This window comes from Centruroides vittatus, unplaced genomic scaffold (assembly GCF_030686945.1).
Source record: "Centruroides vittatus isolate TY-2023 unplaced genomic scaffold, ASM3068694v2 scaffold_1047, whole genome shotgun sequence".
Taxonomy (NCBI): domain Eukaryota; kingdom Metazoa; phylum Arthropoda; class Arachnida; order Scorpiones; family Buthidae; genus Centruroides; species Centruroides vittatus.
The window spans coordinates 1-8,858 of record NW_027122669.1 but is presented as its reverse complement, the minus strand read 5'-3'; the positions used below and the strand labels follow the sequence as shown (position 1 = coordinate 8,858).

General features: G+C 31.0%; 1 long non-coding RNA gene and 1 pseudogene across 1 annotated transcript; one reads left to right on the top strand and one right to left on the bottom strand.

The window, feature by feature from the left end:
* Positions 1–2,655: 2,655 nt before the first annotated feature.
* On the top strand, positions 2,656–8,223 carry LOC136986483 (uncharacterized). The gene is made up of 5 exons (XR_010882489.1): positions 2,656–2,681; positions 2,926–2,990; positions 7,566–7,603; positions 7,789–7,884; positions 8,074–8,223. It is a non-coding gene; the product is annotated as an uncharacterized lncRNA (long non-coding RNA).
* On the bottom strand, positions 4,118–6,220 carry LOC136986480 (rab GDP dissociation inhibitor beta pseudogene; annotated as a pseudogene).
* Positions 8,224–8,858: the final 635 nt, after the last annotated feature.

Here is an 8,858-nt window from a genome sequence, read left to right as displayed (position 1 = left end):
ACGGAGAAAAATTCAACACGAAGCGACACGCAACGGAGAAAAATTGGGTGTACTATAGATTACTCCCTATGGAATTTCAGGACTTTGATTATATATTTGAACTCAGGGGACCGAGACGAGTTCAACGGTACCCTATTTTTGGACCGGAGACGAAAAATAAAAAAGTTATCACACTTTTTACGTTACCATACTTTTTTAATGCTCTCATGCAGACGGCACCGTAGTTGCTAGTATTGCCATCTTGCGGTAAAGTCTGCAAACCGTGACGTCGGACTACGGTCATCTCCCGGAGCGTTAAACACACGATACGAGAGCGGAGAGAGCGACGCGACTTCCGATCATCGCGCAATCGCCATTTTGGTTAATGTTACTTATGGCAGCGAACATGGCGGCCGACTGACCTCTCGTATGGGCGCCACCACACGCCGCCATGTGCTAAACTAGCGATCGATTCACGGTAGTTCTTGAACAAAGTAAAAAAAAGAGAAAAACGTCTACTAAAGGCAATTTTAACGGCAAGCCACGCGACTCCCGATCGCGATAGCGAGGCCGACTTAGCGACTCCCTATCATCGCGCGATTGCCGGAAAAAAGTATGATAACTTTTTTATTTTTCGTCTCCGGTCCAAAAGTAAAGTATCGTTGAACTCGTCTCGGTCCCCTGAGTTCAGATATATACCCAAACACACGAAATTCCATAGGGAGTAATCTATAGTTATACCCGAAAAATTTGAACATCACACAGGTTAATGTATTTTTTCGTACATAATCGGTAATCGGAACAAATCACTAATCTGAACAACCTCAGTCCCCAATTGATTCCGATTAACGACTCTCTATTGTACATAAATGCATACATGTAGGAATCGGATTATAACGAATCGTTGGTATAATGTTTCGGCAGGTTTTTTTTATTTTTTAAATAACCCCAGAGTCTTTCAATGTTTTGCGTGTGATCGCCTGTAGTTGGATTAACAAAGTTTTCTGAATGGTTCGATGTTCGATTTCAATTCCTTGCAGGTCGTCTATATTCGTATAACCTTTCCACTCGTCTGTTAGGACTGTATTCCGAGTTAACAAATTTAGAAATAATCCAGTTGAAAGTAATTTCGGACCGATCATTCACTTGACAAATAAAGCAATTCCTATCTTCTCTGCACATTCCACCGACAACCCATTTCGTACTTTTCAATTTCCGTCCTTTTTCATATTTGCGTTTGCATACTACTGTTTCGTCTATTTCTACAGTTTAGTTTGGTCCGCCAATTTTAAATGTAGTTAAATTATGCATAGCCGCCATCATTACAAAACGGATGTGGTTTGACCAATCTATTCCAGCTCTATTAGAAATACCTGAGGCTAGGGCAGCTGTTGTAGTAGAGCAATCTAAACCAACGTAATGCCACATAAACGAAATAATTCGATTCCATGGGATTTTGCCGCATTTCCCGGTTAATGTTACCTTAGGATCCAAAATGGCGGCCGGGGAAATTTTTCCCTACTTCGGAGACTGCGACGGGGAAAAAATTTTTTCCTAGAGTCGAGACGTCGACGACGTGGGGATTTTTTCCCCGTTCGGTTTCTACCCTGCGTTCGACGTTGCCGAGAATTCTGTAACCTCGAAACGGAGACGGTAGTGTGTAAAGTTGCGACGGTAGAGGGAGCCTTTTCGTGACGTCGTGCGAGAGTAAAATCGGCGGGAATTCGTAGGGGTGTTACCAGCACCGGATTAAGCCTCTAGCGGGCCCTAGACAAAATTTAAATTGGGGCCCCATTTAAATAAGTTGCTTCTAAACAAATCTTATATAATGTGACATTAGCGTAGCTAGCATGGGTGACACCCGGTGCGGATATCGTGGTGTCACCCCAAGTCACACCGTAGTGTCACCCTTTTTAACTCTCTTATAAAACACTATTGAATTGTGATATCTTCGCACTCGAGCAACTTGAACGCTATATCGAATATGCGATGTCGCGACGTATAAGTTTAGATTTAGAAAATAAATCATACCCATCCATACATCAGTACTACCACGAGAGGCGGCCCTAGGAATATTTCTAGATGGTGCGAGAGATCTCGTGGCTTAAATCACTTCTGACGCACGGGTGGCTGTAGACTTTTTTTTATTTATTTTTTTAGGTAATGGCTACTAGTAGGAATTGTTAAATACAGCCTTTTCTGTCCTATCGAATTTCTTACCCGTTTACCCTCACGGAATGCCGAACCATTCAGGAGTTGGTACCCTCAGGCCAATTCCAAGGTCATGGGGTTCAATTCACATATATTATTTAAAAAATTCGTATAAAATCAACCGTTTGTATTAAAAATATGAAAACAGATAATTCTAATATGGAAGTATGTGTACTTTTATTTGGTGTATTATTTATTTGCTAATATTTTGTATTATTTTTATAAAAAATTCGTATATTCTTGTTTACGTTAATGATCTGTAAATTAATTGCAATTTTATCTAATCTAATTAAATTTTAAGATTGGTTAATGTACTATTTGATAGTATACTATTAATTTTATGTTATATTAAAGTATTAGTTTATTACATTTATCGTAAATTATGTTAATTTTAATTTTAGTAAATTTTTTCAACGGTTTTATTTATCCAACTATCGAATCGACAGTGCTGCCATTATAAGCACGTTTTTACTTGTAGAAGATTCTACATGGTATGTTCTTTCATATGTATTTAGTTTGTTATAATATATAATTTGTGTATTTAATTAATTGGTAGATATTAATTATATATAAATTCTAGCAATATTACAACTTTTTTAAAAAGTTTTGCTTATATTAAATTAATTTGTATATTTTAATTAATATATTTTCATTTTAGAGTATTATTAATTCATTTTAGAGTATTAGTTTTATAGTTATATTTCTTTGTTTGAATTTTTCTTTGTCCTTTTAAAGCGGATATTTAAACGGTGACGTCAGACTAGGGTGACGTAGCGGAAGTGTGGTGTCACGTGACTGGGGTACTGTCTTATTTCGTTTATAAAGCTTTTATATTCTTTTATAAATGTTTCATATGATTTATTTTTTAACAAGCGAATAAGTTATGATATGTTTGTATTAAAGTATATCAAAAACATTTTTATTTAAATTATTTTCGATCCAAATGTTGTTTTTAATATAGAAACTTTGATTATTTAAACATGGAATTGGCTCTATAATTATGACTATGACTTATTGTTATTTTGTAAGAATGTTAGCAAATTTCTTAATAAAAATGTATTTTATTTACGATTTTTCGAAAAATACGTTAAAATAATTCAAAATATTTGCGATAGATGGCGGCACATTATAAATATCTCTAGTCGTTTCTATTTTATAAGATTATTTATTTTAAACGAAAGATGGCGCTGTAAATTTTTTATGAAGAAAGTTGAACTCAAAATATTATTTTTGTGGAACATATAGATATTTTAATCATTAAAATACTTTAGTAGCTTAATAAAAAAAGTAAAATTTATTTGATTAATGTAATGTTAAACACAGATTGTACACTTAGATACTTTAATTTTTATCTATATAGATTTTATCCAGTTATATCTGTGTATGCAAGAATGGAATTATGCATCCAAAATATTTTAATAAATTCTATTCAGAGTAAATGTAAAACTAATCATAAAGAAGTATCTTGTTTTCATCTTAAATATTGTCCTCAGTATGAAGGAAACCAAGCTCCTGAATTAGTTCTTAAGTAAAATTGGATCTCTTTTTAAAAAATTTATCTTTATTTTATAAAATAAAAATTAATCAATCTTTATTAACAAAAAAGGATTATCTCTGTTACAGGGGTTGTATAATTTTATTTTATTCAAATTCTTTGATAATAGAACATTCAATAATGTAACTGTCAAGAATTTTTATACAATAGATTTCAAATTAGTTTATTATTAACATAATTAATAATTATTAACAATAATTGATAATTATCACATTATATCCAAACAACTTAACAGTATTATCATAAGTTGACTCTGCTGAGTTAACTTTCTAACATTTCTGTCGCTTTGATAAAATAGTTATATAAATTGTAGAGATCTTTTTTATTCAAATTATTTAAAATATTCCTATCGGGCTAACTTTTGGATATATACGATTAAAGATTAAAAATAAATTTGGCACTGAGGTAAGCGTTAGCCTTTTCTTCCAGTTTAATCTAAAATTATGTTGTTCCATTGTGGCAATTTTAAGGTAAAAGCCACATTCAAATGTCCATTTCTCAAAGTTGCAATAAAATAATAAGCATTCTTACTAGATACACATTCTGTTAGGAATGTTAATTTCAGCCAACAGACTTTGAAAATCAATACAATACATTTCCCATGTTTTCACGGCATCTAAATGGTTGCTAGTTGCTGTGATGCAGTGCGGAGCTTTATATCACTACATTTAACTGTTTTACACAGGCTGAATATGATGTAGCGTATGTCGACCTTTTAAGATTACATTAACCATTGCAAAAATCAGATGGGTTATTGTAACATTTATAGTGTCACATTACTATTTTTACAATTTAACTGTTGAAACAAATGCAGTGTGAAAAGACAAGATTTTACAGCCTAGGACAATATTCCCTATTGGACACTTTGCTCCCTTCTTATTTGAGTTATGTATACATACACCAATTTTTCAAAAGACAATTAAAAATAAAAAATAAAACATATAAAGCTGATTTCTGGAAACTCTCCTGAAACTTCATCATCACAGCAGTTTAAAGAGAACTGTATAGAAAGGATATTTCTAATGACAAAATGGGTCGTGAAAGAGCTATTTGAAATTTCTAATCTTGTTCGTCTCTTAAGTTATGCTTGACTTTAGAGAAATTAAAATCTTCTCCAGTACCTCTATGGAAGATATCCAATACATCAAGACAGGTAGTCTCAAAATGAGTAGTGGCATCGTAAGATTCAGAGATAAATATCTGACTTTCTCTGCCATCATCTTTTGGTCTATAAACATCACTCACCCATATAAATTTTTGTCTGATTGGTCCCAATACATCAAGTCCACGCTTAATCTCATTCTCTGGATTATTGGTTTCCACTGTAGTACTAACCATAGCTACAAACCAACCTTTAGCTGCAACTTGATGAGTGTAAGATACTAATGAAACATAGATATCTGATTTTTGGCCTGCTTGTTTCTGTGGAATGATGATTTGACAAGATAATGCATCCTTAGTATTTGGAATAGGATGGTTCATCAAACAAATACAACAAAACTTGTCCTACTTTTTCTGAATGATCAGGAACATAGGATGGGTTACAATATACTTGTTTGCATTTTGCAATCTTTTTTCCAGAACATACACCAACTACTTTACCATCCTCCAGGACAATTTCATCAATAGGTTCATCCAACATGTACATACCACCATAAATAGCACTCAATTGTGCAAATCCTTGTGGCAGTTTTCCCAAACCATAAAGTGGATACAAATATGGGCTTTTTCCATATCGTGCCAGAGAGTCACTGTACAGCTTAATTTTTAAAATTGTCTCAACACAAGGTCTATTTAAATACTCATCATCTCGATACAAAGCTAAGGCATGAGCAGTAAAGTCAGCTGTATCCTTATCCAATCCAAACTTCTCATACATTTGAGCAGTATTAGTTTTATTGGGGTCAATATCTTTCCATGTTTTTGGATCTTCCATGCTAAATTCTTGTATAAAAATCAAGAAGTTCCTGAAATGTCTTTTTTTAAACATACCCATGAGATTTGATACTAAAGCTTCTTTTTCATCTGCAGGAACTTTAAAAATTTTTCCACCTTTATAAACATAACTTCCTTCAACAGATTTAAATTCCAGGTAACGTGTTACACCAGTGTGAATGAGCAATTTAACTAACCGACCATTAGCCATGAGAAACTATGGAATAAGGTCAATATTCCAATCTCTTGAGCGTCCATATTCATTCAACTGCGCTGATGGCAAATTGAATTTTGCAAATAAATCTTCAAGTGGAGTAATAGAAGCACTTTCACCTCTATAATACTTGTTTCTATCAATGTGTAAAACTTTTTTCTCCACTTACTGATAGTAGTCCACTAAGGATGCATTCCTTAAGACCAGTACCTAAAACAATAGCGTCGTATTCTTCATCCATGATTTTATTAACGAAAAGATTTTAAAGCTTGGATCCGAAATACAACTAATTTTTTTCAGACTTTTATCAGTGAACCAGCCACACTGCCAGCTCGAATGGCTGTTCAAGCCAGTACAAAATGCGACCTTAATCTAAAATTATTTAAATTATTATAATTATTAATTTTAATAAGAGATGGTGCCTAACACTTACCTCAAGTGCCAAATTTATTTCTAATCTTTAATCGTATATATCCAAAAATTATTAGAGTTTGGACTATAGAATCAAATGGTGAATCAAAACTTCATATGGAATTAGAAGGTCATAATGGAAACATCAATGCATTATGCAGGAATACTAAGGGAAATAAATTATTTTCAGCAGAGTGTTGTAATTATTAGATTATAGAATGCTTATTTGTCCCATGATAATATAGGTAAGAATACTTAAAAATTCATTATATATTTTGATTGTCTTTTTATATAAAGTAATAAAATTTAAATGAATTATTTTTCTGTAATAATTATTTCTAAATAGTATTTTTTTAATTTTTTAAAAAATTTAACTTTTTGTTTTTTTATAACAAAGTACTAATTAGAACATAGAATGAAATTTCCATTAAGTGATTAGTAAAATCTACAGCATTATAACATTCCATCCAGAGTTCGGAACAATATTAATGGCATATTATCACATGAGGAGATTAAAAATCTTATAGGAACTAGGATATCTTAAAGGCGGTACTAGAATCATATCATTTTAAAAAGTGTAAAAAGAATATGACAGTTAAATTTAAACAAAGTTGATATGATATTGTCATGGATTTAGGGATCTTTACCAATATATAAGTTTTGTTCTCGCAAAAAAGTATTAGGGTCCCGAAATGGATAATACTTCCGTGTGTTGCACATGATTACCAATGTAAATATCAAGTACAAATTTCTTCTCATACAGCAGAATTGTAACTATAATCTAATCAATTTGTTAAAATTTTTGTAATTAAGTTATATAAGATGTTATTTAAAAGATTCAGCTTTTATTAATGTATATATGTGTCAATGTTAAACTAAATAGTTAAGATGTATTATACGGAACTAATATGTTGTTGTATGATTGTGATTGGCTAATAATTGAAACACCCCATGTAACAGGTTTAATCCTATTACAATACACATTACTTACTTACTATATTCTATTTGTAAACTTAAAGACAATTATAATACTATCCCCCTGTAACAAGGTTCTCCTTATTACAAATAAAGTTTGATTGATTGATAATTTTTAAATAATATTAAAACAGAAAGTATAAAAATTAATAATAAGAACAGAATTGGTTACAGTTTTAGTTGCAGTTATACTTTCACTATTTTTTGAATGATCTTATGGAAAAAAAGGTTTAAATAATTTTATTATTAGGACAATTACATCCCATTATTTCTATATATTTTCAGGTATCAAACTCATCAAACCAAAAATCACATTTAAATATGTAAGTACTATGCAATAAATTTTTCATTAATTTTGATTTAATTGCATACAGTATTTTATTAAATATTACACTTGAGATACGTGATTAATATTTATATATATTATTATCAGAAAAGTTTTGTATATAGAGCCATAATTTATTTTAAAAGTGTAACATTTTAACATTTTTAACACTTTACTTGTTAGGCACAATGAACAAAGAGCAGGGGATCAAGTTTCCTTTATATACATATGAACCGTTGGAAGAGGAGATTCATAGACTATTGAAACCTTTAAATTCAGGTAAACTTTTTAAAAAAAAACAGTTCTTTTGACATTGATGAATATCCATGAATTACACACAAATGCATCACAGAATTAGCAAATTTACATCAATTTTGTAAAGTTGATGTAAATTTCTTATATTTCCCATTCCCTCTTCCCCATTTTTTCAGTGATGAGCTTAGCCAATAATTTTCATTCTACCTTCAGAACAGTCAGCCTGATACATTGTGGAATGGAGATGTATTTAATGAAGATCCATTTAGGAATTAAATTGTGCTGATGGGAACTTAATAGATATTGCAGCTGGGTATGCTTGATGAGTCACTTCATCTTTAAAAGTGAGAACCATTTTGCAGTTTTTGTAGTAAATAAAAATATGCTTTTTAACAACACCAAACTTAGATTAAAAATAAACCAAATGGCACATTTGGAACCTGTTAATATACTTTTATCAAAAATTGTAAATTGAATGGTATATGCTCAACCTGAAGACATTTTGAAATATCAAATTGTAATTTAAAAATCTTTGCAAGTAAACAACTTCAACATTGAAATACAGTTTGGTTTATTCTATGTTCAGCATTGTTAAAGAGCATATTTTAGTTAGTTCAAATGATAAGCAAATAGAAAGTAGAGTGAAATAAAATTGTAGTCATTGTTAGAGAGGCTTCCAATGTAGCGATCATATTGACATACCAACAAACAAATACATGGTGTCAATAAAACAAAGAAAATAGAGACTGGAACCTATCAATTTTAAAAAATTGTCTGGCATTTTTACATTTTTTAAAAAATCTAAAAACATTACTTTCTTACAGCATGTCTAATTTTTTAATAAAAATAAAAATATTTATAATGTAATATAAATAGTTGTTATTAATTTTTAACGTTGTTAAAAACATGAAATTAAATTTTGCAGTTTCCAAGAATACTTCTTTATTAAACCATTTTCAAACTTTTATTTCATTTTAAATCTTTTATTCAATCAGTTT